Here is a 25,347-nt window from a genome sequence, read left to right as displayed (position 1 = left end):
GCCACTACACAAGAGTAAATGTCATTCACTGCGCTCTTGCTTCATACAAGCCTGTGCATTAATTTGAACATGCTCTTCTTGTTAGTTATGTGCGTGTGAGATATTAGCAATCTTGGTAATTGACTTGTGAAGAAACAGACACGGTGAATTTCTAAAGACCGCTTTAAATACTCCATTGAACTGCAACAAGACAACAAAGCTACAGGAGCCTGCAGCTGGTGGAACTGCTAAGAACTCAACTTCGAAGAGAAAAGAAATGTAAAGAATTCTAATTTTGTTATTTTGCCCAGGAAATGCAGCCCCCCCAAAGTCCTATACAGTAAAGTCCTTCTTTTGTAAGATAATGACACATTATATTTCACTTTAAAAACAGAAGTGTCAAATGATAACAAACATATTTGATACTCGGTCCCAAGGAATGGTGTACGGAATATTAAGTCCCAGCTGTGCAGACTTATGGGCTTTCCCTGCTACACACTGAGTAATCTCTGATTTGGATCATTTCCCACAACCCACTCAGATTAAACCAAATAAGAGGGCATTTGTACCAGCAAGCATATGGAAGTCTGCTGCACATTCTGCGCATGAAACATCACCTGTCAAGGGTCCTATTCAATGCTTACTTTTCAGGTCAGATTAAGCTGACAACAAATGGCCTTTAGTCCCTGTTCGTTACTGCAAATCCCATTAAACAGCACAAGCTTTGAACGGTTTTGTCCTCTTAAAGTACACAAAGCCAATATTAACCACTACGCGTCATAATAAAATTAATATAGGGCTTCCATGCAATCAGTTGATTTTCATTTAATGCTTTATGCATTTTTCCAGAACATGACAGTTCTGTGTAGCTAACAGACATGAACTAGGAAGACAAGGGAGCTCCCCTTTGGTCTGCACATATCTAACGTACATTATTATTTGATTTATGTCATTAGATAAATGGGTCAGGGATCTATGAATCTAAATGGGTCAGGGGTCTACTTTTTTGATTTAATTCCCGGTCAGGTATTGGTGTTCTCATCTCCAATACTCGAGGTACAGAAGCTAAGTCATGAGATGTGGTTACACAGATACAATTGTGTTCCCCTGAGTTTCGAAGGCTGGGAGTGGGAGAATGCACAATCCAATTGAGAAGTGTGAAATAGTCAAAGGACTTTATAGGGTAGAGGGATCTTATGCCCCTGTCCCACTTAGGAAACCTGAACGGAAACCTCTGGAGACCTTGCGCCCCACCCAATGTTTCCGTGCGGTTCCCGGAGGTTTTTGTCAGTCTCCCTAATGGTCGAAAGTGGTTTCCGCTTCTTCTATGTTCTGGCGATTATTTCAAAAAAATCAACACCGGCCGCGACTAAAAATAGGTTGCCGTTTTAAAAATCGGTAATTTTTTAGTCAAAGCCAGTTGCGATGCTAGTTGCAGGTGGTTGCCGGAGGTTGCAGGTAGTGGAAGGCAAGATTAGAAATAATCGCCGGAACATAGAAGAAGCGGAAACCACTTCCGACCATTAGGGAGACTGACAAAAACCTCCGGGAACCGCACGGAAACCTTGGGTGGGGCGCAAAGTCTCCAGAGGTTTCCGTTCAGGTTTCCAAAGTGGGACGGGGGCATTACTTTCTTTCATATGGAATGAGGAGCAGGAACTTCAACATTATTTAGGAGCAATGTCAAGAGGGAGTTGAAGGATTTCTGTTACTGATGCTGAGACGACAGGGAGCTCCGATGTGGTGGCCATGAGGGGCGCTCTGACCGAGACCACGGGGGAGCTCCCACACGGAGATCACGGGGGCGCTCCGATGCAGGGACCGTGGGAGAGCTCCAATGCAGAGACCACAGGGGAAGCTGCGGCAAGGAGACCATGGGGGTAGCTCCGACCCAGAGATCACATGGACTTCAGGGGGCTATAAGAATTGCTTATGTTTGTGCACATTTATCTAAGTCGCCTATTACAAGAGTAGAGGGGGCGCAAGGATGGAGTAGACAGGATAAACAAGAATGTAAGGTTGAACACAGATGTAAAGTATTTGAGTATAGGAGCAGGGAGGTTCTACTGCAGTTGTACAGGGTCTTGGTGAGACCACACCTGGAGTATTGCGTACAGTTTTGGTCTCCAAATCTGAGGAAGGACATTATTGCCATAGAGGGAGTACAGAGACGGTTCACCAGACTGATTCCTGGGATGGCAGGACTTTCATATGAAGAAAGACTGGATAGACTCGGCTTGTACTCGCTAGAATTTAGAAGATTGAGGGGGGATCTTATAGAAACTTACAAAATTCTTAAGGGCTTGGACAGGCTAGATGCAGGAAGATTGTTCCCGATGTTGGGAAGTCCAGGACAAGGGGTCACAGCTTAAGGATAAGGGGGAAATCCTTTAAAACCGAGATGAGAAGAACTTTTTTCACACAGAGAGTGGTGAATCTCTGGAACTCTCTGCCACAGAGGGTAGTTCAGGCCAGTTCATTGGCTATATTTAAGAGGGAGTTAGATGTGGCCCTTGTGGCTAAGGGGATCAGGGGGTTTGGAGAGAAGGCAGGTACGGAATACTGAGTTGGATGATCAGCCATGATCATATATTGAATGGCGGTGCAGGCTCGAAGGGCCGAATGGCCTACTCCTGCACCTAATTTCTATGTTTCTATGTTTCTATGTTTAAACATAAGAGCAAACAATTACGAGATACTGGGGAACTCAGGAGCCGTGCAAGTGCCAATCCTTAGAGCACAATGATTACAGCCTGAAGCAGTGGAATTACCACTACCATTACGTAATATTTAGTTTCAAATTCTACTCCACAGATACAATTGAATTGAGATACAAACTGACAGCAAAAAAAACGTATTCCTCAATATTGAAAATGAGAACTGCATTTGTTACATGATGGGTTCTTTCCTGGGTCAGGTCCTCTTCACGACATTCCAGCCATGGTTAACATTTGCTGCAAGAAGCCAACTGTCAAAAACACCAATTACTTCAAGAATGTTTAAACAATGTTTCAGGCATGGAGCCAACTGGCTTAGAAATGAACTAAATTAATAGAAGCCTTATGTAAAGCCAAATTTTATTAACCGTACATTCTTTCCACACATTACATTGTAAAATCTTAAAAATAAATTAGAATGCATGCCCCTATATCACTGGAAATGAGTTTCTGACCCATTAAATATTTTGATTGCAATTCTGATATGGCCTGCAATTACAAGTAAACTGCACCTAATTTTATTTTGTTGGGTACAACTTACCTTTATCCTGGTGGTTAAAAAGTAAAGAATCATACATATCCTCAGGAGCATCATAATTGCTAACATTCTGCAAATCTTTTCTAATGTTAAGGAACAGTTTAAATGATTTCAATTCCATTGCAATGATCAGCTTTTAGTTCAACAAAGAAACTGACAAGTTACTAAAGAACTTGCTTGAGGGAGTAAATTATTTGTACATTAAAGCTGAATTTTGCAGATCATTTTCCCAATGCCAATTGTAATGTAATTTAATTGAAGGTTGTTCCAGTGCCTATAGTGTTTGCTGGACCTTCCCATGGGTGTCCGAAGAAGGGTTTTGGCCCGAAACGTTGCCTATTCCCTTCGCTCCATAGATGCTGCTGCACCCGCTGAGTTTCTCCAGCATTTTTGTGTACCTTCGATTTTCCAGCATCTGCAGTTCCTTCTTAAACACTTTCCATTTTAATCCTCTCTATCCCCATCTTGTAGTTAGAGTCAAAACTTGACTTTGCCTATTCATAGGAACATAAAAAAATAGAGCAGAGGCAGCACAACAGGGCTTGTTTGCCAGATCAATAAGATTGTGGCTGGAATTTTACTTCAGTGCCCGTTTCCTGAGTACATTGGTCCCTGTTTCTAGACAGCTCCGCCATGGAAAACATCACGTCTGCAAAGTATATGTTTCAATTAGAGCACATGTCATTCTCCCAAACTTTAGCGAGCAGGGGGCTAGTCTGAATAACCTTTCATCATACCACGGTTACGCCAACTGTATTGGCCTTTTTTATGAGAAGATTTGAATACAGTAGGAAGAAAGTCCATTTGCAGTTAATTAGGGCCTGGTTGAGGATTATCCTGGAGTATGGCTATCAGTTTTTGTCTCAACATAGAGGAGTACAGCGGCGATTCACTACACTGACTCCAGGATCACTGTATGTAATGGGACTGACCAGAATGAAACTGCACATTAGAAGAATGAGATCTTATCAAAACACACAAGACATTTAATGAACTTGAAGAGCTAGATGAAAAGGAAGTTATTTATGTTGTCTAAAGAATTTAATTGGTTCGTGGGGTGGAGGGGGAAGAGCTTCAGAATAAGAAGTTGGTGATTAGGGTCTGAATTAATTTTTTTCACAGAGGCTGATGAGCTTTTGGAATATTTTAAACCCAGAAGACCGTGGAGGTTCAGTCATTGTGTTCATTGAAAATGGGAATTAGTAGACTAATGGACATTAAAACAATGAACAAACATGGGATGATCGTGGAAAATCATGCTAGGATTGAAGACTGCTCATGATCTTAACAAATGGTTGAGCACTGTCCGAGAGTTGATGTCCACTCCTGCTCCTATTTCTTATGTTCATAAGACAAGCCCATCGTCCCAGGAATTATCCCGGTGAATTGTTTCTGCATTTCCTCTGTTGCATGCATATACAGTGGCTTGCGAAAGTTTTCATACCCATTGAACTTTTCCACATTTTGTCACGTTACAACCACAAACGTAAATGTAATTTATTGGGATTTTATGTGATAGACCAACACAAAGTGGCGCATAATTGTGAAGTGGAAGGAAAATGATACATGGTTTTCAAATTTTTTTACAAATAAAAAACTGAAAAGTGTGGTGTGCAAAAGTATTCAGCCCCCTTTACTCTGATACCCCTAAATAAAATCCAGTGCAACCAATTGCCTTCAGAAGTCACCTAATTAGTAAATAGAGTCCACTTATGTGTAATCTAATCTCAGTATAAATACAGCTGTTCTGTGAAGGCCTCAGAGGTTTGTTAGAGAACATTAGTGAACAAACAGCATCATGAAGCCCAAGGAACATACCAGACAGGTCAGGGATAAAGTTGTGGAGAAGTTTAAAGCAGGCTTAGGTTATAAAAAAATATCCCAAGCTTTGAACATCTCACGGAGCACTGTTCAATCCATCATCCGAAAATGGAAAGAGTATGGCACAACTGCAAACCTACCAAGACATGGCCGTCCACCTAAACTGACAGGGCCGGGCAAGGAGAGCATTGATCAGAGAAGCAGCCAAGAGGCCCATGGTAACTCTGGAGGAGCTGCAGAGATCCACAGCTCAGGTGGGAGAATCTGTCCCCAGGACAACTATTAGTCGTGCACTCTGCAAATCGGGCCTTTATGGAAGAGGGCAAGAAGAAAGCCATTGTTGAAAAAAAGCCATAAGAAGTCCCGTTTGCAGTTTGCCACAAGCCATGTGGGGGACACAGCAAACATGTGGAGGAAGGTGCTCTGGTCAGATGAGACCAAAATTGAAGTTTTTGGCCTAAATGCAAAACGCTATGTGTGGTGGAAAACTAACACTGCACATCACCCTGAACACACCATCCCCACTGTGAAACATGGTGGTGGCAGCATCATGCTGTGGGGATGTTTTCTTCAGCAGGGACAGGGAAGCTGGTCAGAGTTGATGGGAAGATGGATGGAGCCAAATACAGGGCAATTTTGGAAGAAAACCTGTTAGAGTCTGCAAAAGACTTGAGACTGGGGCGGAGGTTCACCTTCCAGCAGGACAACGACCCTAAACATACAGCCAGAGCTACAATGGAATGGTTGAGATCAAAGCATATCCATGTGTTAGAATGGCCCAGTCAAAGTCCAGACCTAAATCCAATTGAGAATCTCTGGCAAGACTTGAAAATTGCTGTTCACAGACGCTCTCCATCCAATCTGACTGAGCTTGAGCTATTTCGCAAAGAAGATTGGGCAAAAATTTCAGTCTCTAGATGTGCAAAGCTGGTAGAGAGATACCCCAAAAGACTTGCAGCTGTAATTGCAGTGAAAAGTGGTTCTACAAAGTATTGACTCAGGGGGGCTGAATACTTTTGCACGCCACACTTTTCAGTTATTTATTTGTAAAAAAATTTGAAAACCATGTATCATTTTCCTTCCACTTCACAATTATGCGCCACTTTGTGTTGGTCTATCACATAAAATCCCAATAAAGTACATTTACGTTTGTGGTTGTAACGTGACAAAATGTGGAAAAGTTCAAGGGGTATGAAAACTTTTGCAAGCCACTGGATCTATCCTTGGGGAGAGATCTGCACCGTTTTCTGGATATGGCCTCACCAGAGGCTATGCAAGTACTGTCAGCCATCTGTCAGCCATCTTCACTAAATCACCTTACACTGAGCCCCACATATCTTCTTTCCTAATTGCTTGCCGTACCTGCATGTTAACTTTCAGTCACTTGTGTAAAACGGTAACTGAGTTATTCTGAATACCAACACCTTTTGCTTTCACACAATTTAACAGATAGTTTACCTGGCTACTTTTCTTCCAAAGATCACAACCGTACCATTTTCTACATTATATTCTATCTGGTATGTTCTCATCCATTCACTTAGCCTGTCTTTATTCCCCCTGAACCCTACCTAAAACCAGCACAATCACACAACCACACAAGTTTGAATCATCCATCAACTTGGATCACACTTAGTCTCATCATTCAAGTCATTGATATGGCTTGTACGCAGCTGGGATCCCAGCAACAATTCCTGTATTATTCCACGAGTCACAACCTCCCAGACCAAAATGGATCAATTTGTCAAAAATGATTTATTTTTCATGATTTAGCCTAATCCCCACACCTCATTCCTCAGATACATAGAAAATAGGTGCAGGAGTAGGCCATTCGGCCCTTCGAGCCTGCACCGCCATTCAATGTGATCATGGCTGATCATCCAACTCAGTATCCTGTACCTGCCTTCTCTCCATACCACCTGATCCCTTTAGCCACAAGGGCCACATCTAACTCCCTCTTAAATATAGCCAATGAACTGGCCTCAACTACCCTCTGTGGCAGAGAGTTCCAGAGATTCACTACTCTCTGTGTGAAAAATGTTTTTCTCATCTCGGTCTTAAAGGATTTCCCCCTTATCCTTAAGCTGTGACCCCTTGTCCTGGACTTCCCCAACATCGGGAACAATCTTCCTGCATCTAGCCTGTCCAACCCCTTAAGAATTTTGTAAGTTTCTATAAGATCCCCCCTCAATCCCCTAAATTCTAGCGAGTATAAGCCAAGTCTATTCTGTCTTTCTTCATATGAAAGTCCTGACATCCCAGGAATCAGTCTGGTGAACCATCTCTGCACTCCCTCTATGGCAAGAATGTCTTTCCTTAGATTAGGAGACCAAAACTGTACGCAATACTCCAGGTGTGGTCTCACCAAAGCCCTGTACAACTGCAGTAGAACCTCCCTGCTCCTATACTCAACCTTCTTAGAACTATCTTTCTTAGTCTGCCTCACTTACGACCTTGTTTTAAGATTGAACTGCGTAATCTTACTTTTATTTTTCTTTCATATTAAGGTAACTCTTCTCGAAAGGTCCTTAACCACCAGTTATTAATTAATCCTCTGCTTCACCATGGGTTAATATGGTAATTCTAATGCACAGGAATGCAAGAGGCTTCAGAAAGTGGTGGGCTCCGCTCCGTCAATCACAGGCATGGCCGTTCTCACCGAAAGCATCAACATGAGACGCCGCCTCAAGAAGGTGGCATCCAAAGATCCTATAGCGGAGCAAGATAGACCACTCCTGCTAAATGCAATGAGCTGACGTGTAGTACGCAACTGAACGCAACGTATGCCTTTTTTTCATCCATTTCCATGACCGGACCGGACCCGACTCGACTCGCAGTGTAATCAACGTTGCGAGGGAACAGTTTGTGTTAATAAATTAAAATTCTGAAAATGAGGAGAAGATTTTTCCCAAATAACTTTTATTTTTACGAGGATGTTTCCGTAACCGGCTTCCGTCTCCGCACTAGTATCCTATGGGATCTTTGGTGCGGAGATGGAAGCCGGTTACGGAAATGGGGCCTTAAATTACCCATGAATCTGCCCGTGATCGTACTACGTCTTTTTCGTGGAGTGGACTATCTTGCTCGCTGTAGGATCTATGGACACCCTCTCTGCCACGTGGAGTCTCTTTCATTGCGTTTTGCACTCATGTTATTTTTTGCATAACCATTTTTTCTTTTCACTGTCCTATGGGATTTTCTGTAATTCATGTATAATTTATGTTATTGTATGTTTGTCTGAGTCTACATAGAGCAAGAACAATTTTCATTGTATCTGTATCTCTTGTGCATATGACAATAAACTCAATTTGACCTGACTCTTTCTCAATGTTCTTCAATACAAGAAAGCTTATTCCTTTTTGTTCTTCAATAATTGGCCAAATTAAAACATCTTACACATACCATTAGACACATCATACTTGGTACATACTATTACAGCTAAAAATCTGCCAGTCCAGTACTATCAAATTGTCCGTGTGCCAGATTATCGACGTTTTGCTTGGCATTTTTGGTTCTGTAGAATCACATTTAATTTAAACCAAAAGAAAATTGCAGCGTTGAAGAAAATGGAGGAAACAAGAGGATGCGAGTCACTTTTGAAAAGTGGCTGAAGAAAATATCGTGATAATTTGAGAGGAATGAGGCACAATTCAGGTTTTGAATGGCATCTACAAAACAAAGCAGGGGACATTGCATAAGGGATGGGAACCATGTTGTGTGGGTGGTACCTTGCAGGGAATGGGCCTACAGCTGATTAGATAAATTCAAACATAAAATTGTATTGTATTGTATTCAAATTTATTGTCATTGTCTCAATTAGAGACAACGAAATGAATTTCCCTTTACAGTCAGTATCATAAAAATAAATAAGTAATAAATATTAAAACATATTAAAAAAATAAAATAGAATTTAAAAAAAAAAGGATTCTTCTTCCCATTTTAAGCACATTTACCAATCTTGGTTTTGTTTATTGTCGCGTGTACTGAGGTAGAATGGAAATCTTTCGTTGTGTGCTAACCAGTCAGCGGAAAAGACCATACGTGATTGCAATCAAGCCATCCACAGTGCACAGATAGATGATAAAGTGAATCACGTTTAGTGCCTCCAACCATCTTCCTGTTGCAATGCTGAAATTGAGCTCAGTGTGCTCAGCAAACACAAGAATCTCAAAAATGGACACCAGGGAAAGGTTTAGCGTAAAATACATCATTCATGATTACAAAATGGGACATCTTAAAAATATTCGACAAGGACGATATCGACAAGAGATATCAGAGGTGTATGACCAGCTTGTAATGTTTCTTGGAGAATGGAGGATTGAGTATGCTGCAGAATGCATGAAGCAATGCACACTGAATGTCAGCTTGCAAGGTATGTGTTGGTCAGCTACTTGCTTCAAGGGTTTGTTGAATTACTGGTAACATAATTTGTTAATAGACAAACTCAGCGGGTGCGGCAGCATCTATGGAGCGAAGGAAATAGGCAACGTTTCGGGCCCGAAACCCTAGAAGGGTTTCGGCCCCCGAAACGTTGCCCATTTCCTTCGCTCCATAGATGCTGCCGCACCCGCTGAGTCTCTCCAGCAATTTTGTCTACCTTCGATTCTCCAGCATCTGCAGTTCCTTCTTGAACATTGTTAATAGACAACATTTGTGTGATGAATAAAATCACTTGATTGTGTATCGTAAATGATCAGTTTATGATGAAAACCACAGAAAACATTAATATTTGTACTGCGTGTTTGCTTTCCTGCGTTTTTGCATTCAGCATTTTTTCTCCTTTGCGCAGCTTTTCATTTGTCCCATTCTCATTAACATTGAAGCAAATGATTTAATGAGAATGAACTTCTTTCAGACACGGATACAAATTGATCTGTCTATTCAGATACGCAGCAAGCGAGTGCCCTGCTGTGCCGGGTCACAGTCATAGGTTAGGAGTCAAAAGAGTACACATGTTTTTTGAATACAAAGTGCCTGTTGTAGTTGAAATAGTGGAAGGTATTTAAACTAATCTATAGGGATCCCTTAAAGAAACAGTGTCATCTTACATTAGGGGGATGGGGACACGGGTGGAGAAAAGAAGGCAGGAATGTTATGAAGAACTGTATCATCCTTTCATTACTCTCTGTCCTGCAGCATTCTTTAAAGCGCAATGCAAGTTTATCACTCCGAAACTCTGTCGATATGTCTTAAGTGATTGATAGAAGCCAATGACATCTTGGCTTCATATTAAACGTCTCAGCACATCAGCCTCCACAACTCACGAGGAAGCATTCAGCATGCTCCTTAAAACTCTGCGTCCTATATATTATGCTGAGGATTAGCGTTTCAGCACACAATCTATTGTTACACAGGTAGACAAAAGTGCCGGAGAAACTCAGCGGGTGCAGCAGCATCGATAGATGCTGCTGCACCCGCTGAGTTTCTCCGGCACTTTTGTCTGCCTTCGATTTTCCAGCATCTGCAGTTCCTTCTGAAACATTATTGTTTCACCAGTCAGAGTGGTTTTTATTCTCCCCCCCGCCCTTCTCCCCCAATTTCCCCCCTTGACGATATTCAGCCTGGTAAAATATGACAAAGTTTAAAGTCACACATTTTGTCTGGTGAACTACACTAACACTGTTTAGTCATTGCATTATTATGGCATTCAGAGTTCACCCTAATCATATCAGACTAGTCCATTCAAAGATGATATAGGCGTGCACTCCACACAACAGATAGAGGAAATCTGAGACTCGCTCTGCAAAAACACCAGGTCAAATGAAAAATTTTACAACTGAGATTGACAGGTTTTTAACTGAGCAAATATATTAAGGGCTATGGGACCAAAATGGTAAAAGGGATTAAGGTACAGATTGGTACTGATCTAATTGAATGACAGGTCAGGCTCAAGGGGCTGAATACCTACTCCTGTTCTTATGTAACCTCTGCAATAGGCATTTCCCCCATGGTGGATAACACTGGATATAATTAGAAACATAAGCTGTGCTAATGTTCCTCTCTCTAGTCTGTGGTTGCTTAAGTCAATTACAGCATCCTGAAAATGCGGAAAAGTCATCATTCACCACGAGCCGCATTTTGTATTCACAAAATTCATCATTCTGCACCCACCGCATTTTGTATCCTCCTTGTTCGTATAGGTTCATTCTCACTCCATAGTGCATTACTTCAGCCAGGATTTTACCTGATATTAGAGTTGCAGGGCTTTATAGGACGGAAACAGGCCCTTCGGCCCACCTTGTCCATGCTAACCAAGGTTGCATATTATGCTTGTCCCTTTTGCCTTCATTTGGCCGAGAGCCATCTAAATATTTCCTATCCATAGATCGGTCCAAATGTCTTTTGACAGTCATCATTGTGTCTGTAGCTTTGTCTGTCAGTTCATACCAGATGTGGACTATCTTGTGTGTGAAAAAGTTGCCCCTGAGGTCCCCGTTAAATCTATCCCCTCTCACTCAAAGCCTAAGCCCTCCTCTTTTAGAATCATCTACCCCGGGAAAAAGACTGAGTGTGTTCACTTTATCCATGCCCCTCACGATTTTGTACACTTCAATAAGGTCACCCCTCAGACTCCAATAGGCAGACACACACAATGTTGGAGTAACTCAGCGGGACAGGCAGCATCTCTGGAGAAATGGAATGGGTGATGTTTCGGGGTCGAGACCCTTCTTCATTCTCCTATGCTGCAAAGAAAGAAGTCCCAGCCTATCCAACTTCTCCGGATAATTCAGACATGCAAGCACCAATGACATCCTGGTGAATTGTTTCTGAACCCTTTCCAACTTAACAATATCCTTCCTATAGCTGGGTGATCAACACTGCACGCGGTCCTCCTTGTGTAGTCTCACCAAAATCTTATACAACTGCATCATGATGTCCTAACGTTTGTGCTCAGTATACTTCCCTATGAAGGCACTTTCACCAGGGAACCATGCACCTGTGGTCCCAGATCTCTCTGTTCTGCAACAGCCTCCAGGACTGTGTAAGTTCTGCCCTGGCTTGGCAAAACAAAAGTGTAACGACCCACACATTACCGTTAAATCCCATTTGCTATACCTGCCCAATTGATCAAGATCTCATTTTAAAGTGTAGGAAGGAACTGTAGATGCTGGTTTAAACCAAAGATAGACACAAAAAGCAGGAGTAACTCAGCGGGACAGGCGGCATCTCTGGAGGGAAGGAATGGGTGACGTTTCGGGTCGAGAGTCTGAAGAAAGGTCTCGACCCGAAACGTCACCCGTTCAATAGACAATAGACAATAGGTGCAGGAGTAGGCCATTTGGCCCTTCGAGCCAGCACCGCCTTCAATGTGATCATGGCTGATCATCCCCAATCAGTACCCCGTTCCTGCCTTCTCCCCATATCCCCTGACTCCACTATTTTTAAGAGCCCTATCTAGCTCTCTCTTGAAAGCATCCAGAGAACCTGCCTCCACCACCCTCTGAGGCAGAGAATTCCACAGACTCACCACTCTCTGTGAGAGAAAGTGTTTCCTCGTCTCCGTTCTAAATGGCTTACTCCTTATTCTTAAACTGTGGCCCCCTGGTTCTGGACTCCCCCAACATCGGGAACATGTTTCCTGCCTCTAGTGTGTCCAAGCCATTAACAATCTTATATGTTTCAATGAGATATCCTCTCATCCTTCAAACTCCAGAGTGTACAAGCCCAGCTGCTCCATTCTCTCAGCATATGACATTGTCCATCCCTTCTCTCCAGAGATGCTGCCTGTCCACGCTGAGTTACTCCAGCTTTTTTTGTCTCATCGCAAAGTGAGATATACTTTCTCACGTCTACTATACCATCAATTTTGGTGTCGCCTGTAAATATACTGACAATGTCAACTGCTCTGTCACCCAACTCATTAATGTATATAGCAAACAGCAGGGACCCAGCATTGAACCCTGCCAGCACTGCACCCATCACTGGCCCCAAATCAGAAAAACAATCTTCCACGACTAAGACAAACACAAAATGCTGGAGTAACTCAGCGGATCAGAGAGCATCTCTGGAGAAACGGAGTAGGCAATGTTTCTGGTCGAGACCTTTCTTCAGACTGAGAGTCAGAGGAGGTATGAAAACTGGAGGTATGAAAAGGGACACAACAAATCAGAACCAATGGCCAAGGAACCCACAATGGTCCATTGTTGGCTGAGGAGGAGGTGATAACAAAGGGAGACGAACAGTGAAAGTAGCAGGACGACTAGGTTGGGGGAGGGGCAGAGACTGGGGAAATGCAAAGGTTATTTGAAATTCATTTAAGCTGCCCAAGTGAATCATGAGGTGCTGTTCCTCCAATTTGCGTGTGGCCTCACTCTGACAGTGGAGGAGGCCCAGGACAGAAAGGTTAGTATGGGAATGGGAAGGGGAGTTAAAATATTTGGCAACCGGGAGATTGTGTAGGCTAAGGAAGACTGCGCGTAGGTGTTCAGCAAAACGGTCGGCGAGCCTGCGCCTGGTCTCGCTGACGTCCACACCGAGAACAACAGATACAGTAGATGAGGTTGGACTCCTTCCTCCAAGCCAATTTTGAATCCAATTGACCAGCTTACCTTGGATTTCATACGAGGTCACCTTCAAACTAGTCCACAATGTCAAAGGCCTTGCTAAAGTCCATATAGACAATGTCCACTGCCCTGCTCTCATCTATCTCCTTATTCACCCTTCATTAAAACATCTATCAATTTGGTGAGACGTGATTTTCTATGAATAAAACCATGCTGACTATCCCTGATCAGTTCATGCTTTCCAAATGTTGGTAGATCCTGTCCTTCAGAATCCCCTTCCACAACATGCCTACCACTGTATTCAGAATCACTGACCTGTAATTCCTTGGCTTGTCATTGCTGCCTTTCACCTGTGGATAAAGGTGATGGAAATATCTCTATAAGAGCATCTGCAATTTTCTCCTTTGCTTCCTTGGTAGGTCCCTGGGGTCTTATTCACCGTAATGTATTTAAAAAACTCCCATAATTTGCATATGATTATAATTCCAATGCCTTAAGGGCCTGTCCCACTTACGTGTCCTTGGCACGAAAATTACACGACCTCGTGGTCGCGTTGAGCCGCGCCGGTCGAGCGAAGGTCGGGCGCGATTACATGTGTACGCACAGCCGTCTGGAGCACGTGACGTCATTTGAAGATGGACACAAAGCTGGAGTAACTCTGCGGGACCGGCAGCATCTCTGGAGAGAAGCAATGGGTGACGTTTCGTGTCGAGACTCTTCCTCAGTCTGAAGACTCTTCTTCAGTCTTCAGTCTGAAGACTATTGACCCGAAACGTCACCCATTGCTTCTCTGCAGCGATGCTGCCGGTCCCGCTGAGTTACTCCTGCATTTTGTGTCTATCTTCAATTTCCTTGGCCACGCTCTGGGAGTAGAAGTGGGGGCGGATCCGGACCGCAACGGCCGTGAGCCCCAGGCCGAGTTCGGCGATCGTTTGCCCGCTTCTGCTGCTGTTGGAGGTGAGACGTTGCGTCACGCCAGGGTCTTGGGCCTGTCCCACTTTGGCCGTCAGTTCCGTGACAGGCCGTTGGCGCGTGAAGATTTTGTTCACTGCAAGAATTTCGGAGCCCCGCGCGATGTTGGGACCAGCCCCGCACAACTCCATACCCCTCCGCGCTTCCAAGTGGGACCGGCCCCGCGCGGCCATACGGTGCCCGAGCGCCTCAAGCCACAATGAGGTCGCGTAATTTGCGAGCCAAGGACGCGTAAGTGGGACAGGCCCTTTAGCTTCCACGATCTTCTCCACAGTAAAAACGGTTGAGAGGTATTGAGTGAATATCACCCTCATCACTTCCAGTTCTCCACAGAGATGGCCATACTGATATTTATGTGGCCTATTCTTTCCCTAGCCAACAATTTAATATACCTAAAGAATCTCTTGGGACTTTCCTTTACCCTGTCCATTTCATATCCTCTTGACTGCTCACCTGATTGGTTTATTACATGTACTTATACTCGCAGAGCGATTAGCTTGTCCTGATGGTTTAAACGTGACACGTGCCTCTTTTACCAAGACCAGACCATCAACACCCCTTGTCAACCAGTCCCTGAAACGTGCCAGCTTAACAGGAACGTGCTGTCTCTGTACTCTTTCTGTGCCACTTTTGAAAGCCTCCCACTTGCCTGCCGTCCCATCTCCCAATCGACCTCCACAAGTTCTCACCTCCAAAATCGGCCTGCCTCCAATTTAAGACTTTAACCTGCGGGCCAGTTCATTGTATGTCCATCTATCTATTTATTATATAAAACTCTGTGGCTGCCGCCTGCCGTCCGTCCGTCCGGCTGCCGCTGCCTTTCTTCCTTTTGATTCGTTGACGGCTGCTCCTTCCTATCAGCTTCCAACACACTTCAAAACAAAGTTGCAAGACAGGAACACTCTGAACGTTTCACTGCTGCAGCAGGCAGGGAAGGTGCAATTGGAATTTTTTTTAAATCCACTGCTGAGGGAGGCAGGGCAGTGCTGGAATCTTACATTTGGGAACGGCTTCAGTTCTGTTGGAGGAGACGGGTGCATGGTGGAATATTGGGTTGTGGGATCACACCATTGGGGGAGCACTTGGTCTAGTAACTGCTTAAAACTATGGTCCCAGAGTACTTAACTCCACCACCAACACTGCACTCACTTGTCCAGCCTCATTCCCCAAGAGAAAGTCCAGTGTTGCGCTCTCTCTGGTAATGCCCTCTATACAGTGCCCTCCATAATGTTTGGGACAGAGACCAATCATTTATTTATTTGCCTCTGTATTCCACAATTTGATCATATGTGCTTAAAGTGCTTAAATTGTCAGATTTTAATAAAGGCCATTTTTATACATTTTGGTTTCACCATGTAGAAATTACAGCAGTGTTTATACATAGTCCCCCCATTTCAGGGCAGCATAATGTTTGGGTCACAGCAATGTCATGGAAATGAATGTCATGCTTAGTATTTTGTTGCATATCCGTTGCATGCAATGACTGCTTGAAGTCTGCGATTCATGGACATCACCAGTTGCTGGGTGTCTTCTCTAGTGATGCTCTGCCAGGTCTGTATTGCAGCCATCTTTCGCTTATGTTTATTTTGGGGGCTAGTCCCCCTTCAGTTTTCTCGTCAGTATATAAAAGGCATGCTCAATTGGGTTCTGATCGGGTTATCGACTTGGCCACTCAAGAATTTACCATTTTTTTAGCTTTGAAAAACTCCTTTAGTGCTTTAACAGTATGTTTGGGATCATTGTCTTGCTGTAGAATGAACCACCAGCCAATGAGTTTTGAGGCATTTGTTTGAACTTGAGCAGATGGGATGTGTCTATACACTTCAGAATTCATTATGCTACTACCATCATCAGTTGAATCATCAATGAAGATGTGAGCCAGTACCTTCAGCAGCCATACATGCCCAGGCCATAACACCCCCACCACCGTGTTTCACAAATGAGGTGGTGGATCATCTTGAGCAGTTCCTTCTCACCTCCATACTTTGCTCTTGCCATCACTTTGATAAGTTAATCTTCATCTCATCTGTCCACAAGACCTTTTTCCAGAACTGTGGTTGCTCTTGGCAAACTGTAACCTGGCCATCCAAGTTTTTGTGGCTAACCAGTGGTTTGCATCTTGCAGTGTAGCCTCTGTATTTCTGTTCATGAAATCTTTTGCAGACAGTGGTCATTGACAAACCCACACCTGACTCCTGAAGAGTGTTTCTGATCTGTTTGGGGATTTTTCTTTATTATCGAGATCATTATTCTGTCATCAGCTGTGGAGGTCTTCCTTGGCCTGCCAGTCCCTTTGTGATTAGTAAGCTCACCAGTGCTCTCTTTCTTCTCAATGATGTTCCAAACAGCTGATTTTGGTAAGCCTAAGGTTTAGCTGATGTCTCTAACAGTTTTATTCTTGTTTCTCCGTCTTATAATGGCTTATTTGACTTCCATTGGAACAACTTTGGTTCGTCATGTTGATAAACAGCAATAAAAGTTTCCAAAGGTGATGGAAAGACTGGAGGGAAGACTAGGTGCTGAGAGCTCTCTTATACCTGCATTAAGGAGGCAATTAAACACACCTGAGCAATTACAAACACCTGTGAAGCCATGTGTCCCAAACATCATGGTGCCCTGAAATGGGGGGGACTATGTATAAACACTGCTGTAATTTCTACATGGTGAAACCAAAATGTATAAAAATGGCCTTTAATAAAATCTGACAATGTGCACTTTAACCACATGTGATTTTTTTTTCTATTACACATCTCAAATTGTGGAGTACAGAGGCAAATAACTAAATGATGAGTCTTTGTCCCAAACATTATGGAGGGCACTGTATATTGAATAAGGACATTTTCTTGGAGACATTTAACAAATTAACAGATCACAACAACGTAGGCTACCATTCAATGTCCTCTGCCGAGTTAAGCTCGTTTGAATGAAATTGCATCAAATATGTTATTATTAACAATGCTTTACAAATCTGCAACTCCGACTAGGGCTATCCCAGCGTAAGAAAATTATGGAATTGAGTTTTGCAACACAAGAGTTCAAGTGAAATTCCATGGGATCTTGTTCCTGTGGCAATGGGTAAAAGGAGTCATATATTCATTCTTCCTGGTGTTAGAACAAGCTCTAGGGCCAGAGCAGTGGGAATATTGACGTTGTTCCCAGTACTGGAGAAGCCTTTAATTACCTATCATATGAAGAAGGTTCAGTCGGTGACACTCACGACTTTTTCTCTGAAAACTCAGCATTTCAAATTCACCATAACTTTCCCTTCATTGATTTGGTAAATTGAACTAGTGCTATTAAGCAGATGCATTTTCCACAATGTCCTGCCCGTATGGAAATGAGATGTTTTCCTGATGTTAAAAAGTCCTGATGGAATGGCCCACATTGAAAATTTGCATTATTTACAACATCTATTCACCGGGAACCTTTTCCCAGCCTCTCTTATACTGTAACACAGGAAACCAAATGGCTTAAATCACAGGCAATAAATGGTATGCAAACACTTCATTCGCAATTCACTCTATTCAGATTATAACAGGAAGCCAAACAGGCCTCATGAAGGTCAAAGGTAAAGAAATGTTCAGGGCGTCATGAATAGAATAAGACATCACACTACATTTACAACTTTGATTCTAGCATTCCTTCCACTCTGACACGAGAGCTCATTCTAACATGCGCTAGTAATGTTGCCTTTTACCCACTACTGCAAGAGTTTAGTTTAGTGTATTATTGCCTTTGGAACAGAGGTACAGTGAAATGCTTCGGTTGCATGCTATCCCATCAAAGAAAAGACTATACATGATTACAATCAAGCCATTCACAGTATACAGATAAAGGATAAAGGTACAACATATATTAAAGATAGTTCAAAGGAAGAACAGGGTCCCCTGGAATCCCGGGTAGACAAAAGTGCTGGAGAAACTCAGTGGGTGCAGCAGCATCTATGGAGCGAAGGAAATAGGCAACGTTTTGGGCCGAAACGTTGCCTATTTCCTTCGCTCAGTCTGAAGAAGGGTTTCGGCCCGAAACTTTGCCTATTTCCTTTGCTCCATAGATGCTGCTGCACCCACTGAGTTTCTCCAGCACTTTTGTCTACCTTCGATTTTCCAGCATCTGCAGTTCCTTCTTAAATCCCCTGGAATCCCATTGGAACTCTTAACATATTTTTTTCTATTGGACTATTCAAATAACTTAATCAATAAGGTAGCATCCTGATTTGCTGGATCTCAAGAACTTGCATTGATAGGAATGCTGAACATGTACACAACATGCTGGAGTAACTCAGCGGGCGAGGCAGCATCTCTGGGGAAAAGGAATGATGTTTCAGGTCGAGACCATTCTTCTTTAGATTCTTTTGCAACCTAGCCAAAATAAGTGGCCACAAGAAATTTTAGGAACATGAGATATGATTTCTACACACAATATAGAAAATATAGAAAATAGGTGCAGGTTGGTCGGCCATTCGGCCCTTCGATCCACCAATACTCCTCCTAGTTTATTCCTTCCCAAATAATACTGCTTTACCTTACCTCATCCACACTAACAAATAAACCACCCTTATCTAACAAACTAATAGCTTAATCGCCTATAATGCCTGACATATCCATGCTGATACCAAGAGCAGTACTGAAGGTCTGAACTCCACTCAAGGATTAAAAGGGACCTACTGCTGCTCTGTGGAAACATTCAGCGCAACTATGAAAAAATGGCCAATGCATATTAACAGCCTCATCGAACAATACGGCTGCAAAACTGTTCATACTATTGATTTGTAATATCATCACAGCAAAGGAGCATGGGGTGTCAACGCTTGCACAAATCTAGATATGAGACTCCTCCTTGCAGGCAAATCAGACCACTTCCAAAAGATGTGGCCTGCATTTATCGACCTTACTACAAGTATAAGGTGCATCAGTACTTTAAAAAATAAATGGTGTCGGTATCTAGTAAGGGGGGGGATGAAAAATACAAAGTTGGTATATCCCTTTTGCGCGGTTTTCATAATAGAGCGTTTGTTTCTTTTTCTTTCTTTCTTTCCTATGGTCTATTTCTTAACTTTTTCCCCTAACTATTTGTCTAATGGGATTGGTTTTTTTTAAATCACTTTTACACTAACACGACTCTCTCTCTCTCACTTTCTTTACTTTCTTTATTTCTATCTTTACTTAAAGCTTAAAAAATGAAGGGGTAGAATAAATGTACCAAGATATGTGTGGCTTGTACTACTGTAATTTACTGTACTTCTAATAAATAATTTTTTTTTTTAAAAAGCTTACACAAATCTTCTTCATTATATAAACCCGAGAGCTACTAGGGCACCCATTGATGCCGTGTGTCGAGAGATATGGGGTGGCCGAGTGTGGCCGAGATTGAGAGCTTGAGGAGAATGGCAAAGGCTGAAATAAGCTGGTCCCTGCGAGGAAGGGAGGAGATCAGACTATTGAGGGGGAAGTTTATGACAGGAAATAACTCCAAGCAAAGGTGTTCAGGGACACAGAGGAGTGTGGGTGTGTTGCACATTTGTGTCAACGCCCACACATATGAGTGTATTTATTGGTCCACCTCGGACCCATGTGCACCAATAGATGCAGCTACGTATATCTGTTGCATAATAACAAGAATTCATAATTCAAGAGGAACTCAGTACGAAAGATCCTATAGCGAGCAAGATAGTCCACGCGACGAAAAAGACATCTGCACGGGCAGATTCATGGGTAAACTACGGTCCCATTTCCGTAACCGGCTTCCGTCTCCACACCAAAGATCCCTTAGGATAATAGTGCGGTGATGGAAGCCGGTTACAGAAACATCCTCGTAAAAATAAAAGTTATTTGGTAAAAATCTTCTCCTCGTTTTCAGAATTTTAATTTATTAACACAAACTGTTCCCCCGCAACGTTGATTACACCGCGAGTCGGGTCGGGTCGGGTTACGGAAATGGATGGAAAAAAAGGCCCACGTTCCGCTCCGTTGCGTACTACACGTCAGCCCATTGCATTTAGCAGCAGTGGTCTATCTTGCTCCGCTATAGCATCTTTGCTCAGTATCAGACTGAAGGGTCCTGCCCTTCAATTTTTCCTGTCTGTTTCCTTCCATAGATATTGCCTGACCTACTGAGTTCCTCCAGCAGTTATTTTTTTCTTCAAAATGAAGCATCAGCAGTCTCTTATGTCTCCATATTTCTTAAATATGTTTCCTTGAATATTTGTCTTTTTGCTTTTTGCTTTTTTTTAGTGATAGGAGTACAATTTTACTCTGCAGGCAGTCTTTATTCTCATTACACGGGTTGCTTTGTGAAATTACATTCTTAAGGAATGGTAAGTAAAGGGCATGTCCCACTTTCACGACCTAATTCATGACCTCAGCCGATTTTGCCCTTGACTAATACTCGCAGCATGGTCGGCACGAGGTCGAAGGAGGTCGTAGGTAGGTCGTAGCAGGCCGTGATGCTAGTTGTAGGTACTCGTGGCATCAAGTAGGTCGGGGCGTTTTTTCTAGCATGATGAAAAATGTCCACGAGTAATAAAGGTCGTGAATTAGGTCGTGAAAGTAACTTGTTAATTTAATAGTTGAAGTGGCCCCAGTTTTAAAAATATAATTGTTCATTGGCTTAAGGTCCATGCATGCCCAAAATGCAGCATTTACAACATAATTTGATAAAAAAAATATGGATATCTTTTTCAGACAGAAATTGCATATATATTGCAAATAAATATAGTAGCATTGTGGTGTATCTAGTGGAGTTGCTGCCTCCTGGCTCCAATAATCTGGTTTCAATCTTGACTTTTGCTATTTTAGGCTGTGGGCCGAGGAGCTTTATTCTACAGTTTTGTGACCCAAGTCACCAAACTACATGAAATTTTCACATATTGTGTAAAAACAAAATCATATAAATCACCCCTGAAACTCGTCATAAAGAAGACTTGCACATTTTTATATTAAATTAGAGAAAAAATGGAAAAATTACGGGTAATTTTTAGTCCAATCAAAGCACATTTAACATTTAGTTGCATGCCAGTTGGCCAATCACGCGCTTTGCTTCAGGCGAGCACACAACATGGCTGAGGGGGCTTCACTGATGCCTGTTTTACTGGAGATTCCAATTTGTTGTTCTGTGGAATACATGTGATGGAAACTTGCAGCAGGGTCATTGAATTTAGTGAGGAAAGCATTGAAAAGGCTGAAGAATGTGCTGCTAAGTGGATTGGTAGAAGAAAGCCTTGAAAGCAAAGTCGCTGCTGAGGTGCTCCAACACAAAGAAGACAGCCAGGAATCAACTCTAACTGAGAGATAAGATCTAAAGTCTGAATTTATGAAAATCTATCTGTATGGAGTTTAATTAATTTAATTGCACCCTTTTATAATGTGAATAAATTCATTCATTCATTAATTCATTAATCAATCAATCAATCAATCAATTAATTAATTGATTGATTGATTGATTGATTGATTGATTCATTCATTCATGAAATTGAGGGCCTAAACTATATGTTTCCATAACACAGTCAATTAAACATTGTCACTAATGCCAGCTTGTTGTAGAGTAATAAGTCTTTAACAGCTAGTCTCGGAGCTGTCTGCGAAAACTTACCGGGTAAAAGTGCTCTGACCGCGGGGCCTAGGTACCCGCGGTATAGTGAAGCCGCGGTCTCAATTAATAAGCGGCCGATTCGCGAACGCGGAGCCGCGGATCATCTCCGCGGGCGGGCGGGCGGGCGGGGGGGGAGGCTGTACATAATGCCGACTGTAGCGGCCGTTTTCAGACCCCGACCACGGGAGAAAAACGGAGGGATATCGATCGCTATTTATAGGCTTCCATTGCAGTGAGAAATGGACAGAAAGGGTTGATTTTTCTGTAGAAATGAATTGGTGATATGTGAACTTGAACTAGTTTTTCTATGGTAGTAACCTATCGTTATTCTCATTAACATTAAGGTTTAAATTTTATGAATTGAAGTCCATGCAGACTTAATGACTATGAGATTTTTTTTTTTCTGTAGCCTCTACTGAAACTTGAAATAACTTATCAATAGTAGTAAATTACAGTGTAAGTAAGTCTCATTGACATTAAATAGAGGTTGACACTTTATGAATGGAAGTCCATGCAGACCCAAGTACTATGAGATGTTTCTTTCTCTAGCTATTCTGCACGCTCTGCTCCTGCACTTGAACTTGAAGTCTTATCTATGGCTGTAAATTACAGTGTCAGTCTCATTGACATTAAGAAGAGATTGACATTTTATGAATCGAAGTCCATGCAGACCTAAGTAATATGAGATTTTTTATTTCTGCAGCTTCTGCCCCTCCACTCTTCAGAGCCTGTCCACACAAAAGTGTTTTGTGTGGACATGCACTGTGCTTTAATGAACACTAATTTGATAATTTGCAGACTTGCCATCCCATTTACCTGGACATGCATACATGTTTAATTTCCTCATTGATATGTCAATATTGTCTTACATAATATAAAACATGAAAAGATGTAAAATACACCCTGACACATATTATCTTCTATTATTAGGAGGCAGCAGTGTATCCCGGGTTATCATGCAGAGTGCTTCTGCAACATAACAACAATAAATCGAGCGATAGCAAAGTCTAGAAGGAAGAAAGGTAATGATAGGACTCAAACAACAAATCTTTTTACTTATGGTCATGTGATGTTACTTTGAAAAATGACAAGATATATTTGTGGGATGTTGATTTATTTTACTTTTCATTCCTTTTCTGTTTCCTTTTTCCTCTTTCAATTGAGTTTAAGACGCTGAAAAGCCTGAAGCAGGTGAATCACCTTAAGAGGCAGTTTTCCCGAGGTGGTTGAAGCCGATGAGCCGGCCCCAAAGAAGACTGCTTCGATCCATGCCGTCGCAAGTCATAGTCGACAAACCGCAACTGTTGAGCACATTGACGGTAGGCATGTCCCTACCAGCGCATTGCAACGGCGATTTGTAAACACCATTGCCCCGCGGGCTGGAACGTTCAAAGTACAACACCAATACCCGGTGTGCGAACCACCCGGCGTAAATTGTGGAAAAAAACATCGGGGGGGGGGGGGGGGGGGGGGGGGGGAGTGATTGGATATAATGTTTTTTTGGCCTTCCATTTATGTGAATGTAAATGTATTCGTTTCACTGTTTATTTGGTCAAATTATTTTGGACCTAAACAAAATGAGTGAATTACTTATGATAATGGCGTGCCGCAGATGAAGACTGACTGTGACAATCCACCCACAGATCCACACATACATACATACAAAAGTTCAAAGTACATACAAATACGCACATCCACACACACACTGTTTATCCAAATCCATACGCACATTTGGCCATGCATGCACAATCACACCACACATACATGCACACATACAACATACATACGCACACACACACATCCATCCACACACATCCATGCATGCAAACACACACACAGACATACATGTACACATCCAAACATACATGCACACATACATCCCTCCACACGTACATACACACAGCCACAGATACATGTTTGAAAGGCACACACAGACACACACACAAACTAGAGATAAAACAATGCAACACGTTTAGGGTTCTTTTAGGTTAATGGTAATAGCCCTCATTTGCAAAGGCACCATCGGGGGGGGGGGGGGGGGGGGGGGGGCTATAACATAAATATAAGCTCATTGTAGCTTAAAATGAATATTCACCGAGTAAACATCAGAGCATTCGATTCTTGGCCAGGATGTGACATTTCAATCAGAAATAAGACAGGTCTCTTACAGGTCTGGCACTGCCCCAGTCCCACTATGGCCGTCACCCCCACTCTCCCCACTTTGGCAGTCAGCGCGGTTCAGTAAATGGGGAAACCTAGAGGATCTGTCCTGACCCTTTAGGCAGGTTCATGAGCCCTTAAAACCTGGGACATCTGCTGCAGTCTCATTTAATTTCCTATTACAGCGACTGGAACATGCCTGCCTGGCACTGCCCGTCCCACTATGGCCGTCACCCCCACTCTGCACACTGGCAGTCAGTGGGGTTCAGTAAAGGAAGGAACCCACAAGAACTGCCCTAACCCATTAATTAGGCTGGTTCAGGAGCAGGACCTCTGCGACAGTGTCATTAAAAAAACACACTCACAATTGTATTCATCATATTATTTTTATATAATATAATTATACTTAATTATATATGATTACATTCATATTTACAGGTTACATATATATATAGTTTAAATGGACTGCAACACGGAAATAGGCTGCCCATGGTGTAATACGGGCATTGGCCACTAGATGGTGCTTATTTCCCCGATCTCATTTTCTAATTAGTTTAATTAATTAATGTGCAACTTTTGGCAATGACGAGTTATGACTTCCTTCTCAATTATATTTCATCTAAATCTGTGGAACATTTCATGTAGTTTGGTGACTTGGGTCACGTAAACCTATTTCTAGACACATTTTTGATGCCCCGCCCACAGCCTACTTGTGTGAAGTTTTTACGGTTTCTCTGTGACCATCAGGGTTTTCCCTGGATTCTTCCTACATCTGACAGACATGTGGGTTTGGGAGGTTATACTGCTCCAGGTAGAGACAGGTTGTAGAATCTGAAGGTAGTTAGTGGAAATAAGATGAGATTTAGTTACAGATAAAATGAGCAGAAGTAATGGGATTGCTCGTTGAACTGGTGTGGTCTTGTGGGTCAAATAGCCTTCTTCCACGTAATTTGGAAACTTGTCCTCTTCTTCAAACTTGCACTCTTTTCCCCTTCACTGTATCAATTTCCAACCTTTTTCATTGTTTCACATGAATCTGATACCTCCGAAATCAAATTCAGTTTTTCAG

General features: G+C 42.6%; 1 protein-coding gene and 1 long non-coding RNA gene across 3 annotated transcripts in view; one reads left to right on the top strand and one right to left on the bottom strand.

Annotated features, from left to right (window-relative positions):
- The window catches only part of spata5 (spermatogenesis associated 5), a 334,835-nt gene that overhangs the window by 99,127 nt on the left and 210,361 nt on the right, over nt 1-25,347 (bottom strand). The gene's annotated exons all lie outside the window — the stretch shown is intronic.
- Nucleotides 1,790-23,332, top strand: LOC129704320 (uncharacterized). Its single transcript, XR_008724711.1, has 3 exons — nt 1,790-9,424; nt 23,049-23,140; nt 23,283-23,332. It is a non-coding gene; the product is annotated as an uncharacterized LOC129704320 (long non-coding RNA).

This window comes from Leucoraja erinacea, chromosome 1 (genome assembly GCF_028641065.1).
Source record: "Leucoraja erinacea ecotype New England chromosome 1, Leri_hhj_1, whole genome shotgun sequence".
NCBI classification, from domain to species: domain Eukaryota; kingdom Metazoa; phylum Chordata; class Chondrichthyes; order Rajiformes; family Rajidae; genus Leucoraja; species Leucoraja erinaceus.
The sequence above is the reverse complement of the archived record's forward strand: the minus strand, read 5'-3'. Positions and strand labels throughout refer to the sequence as shown.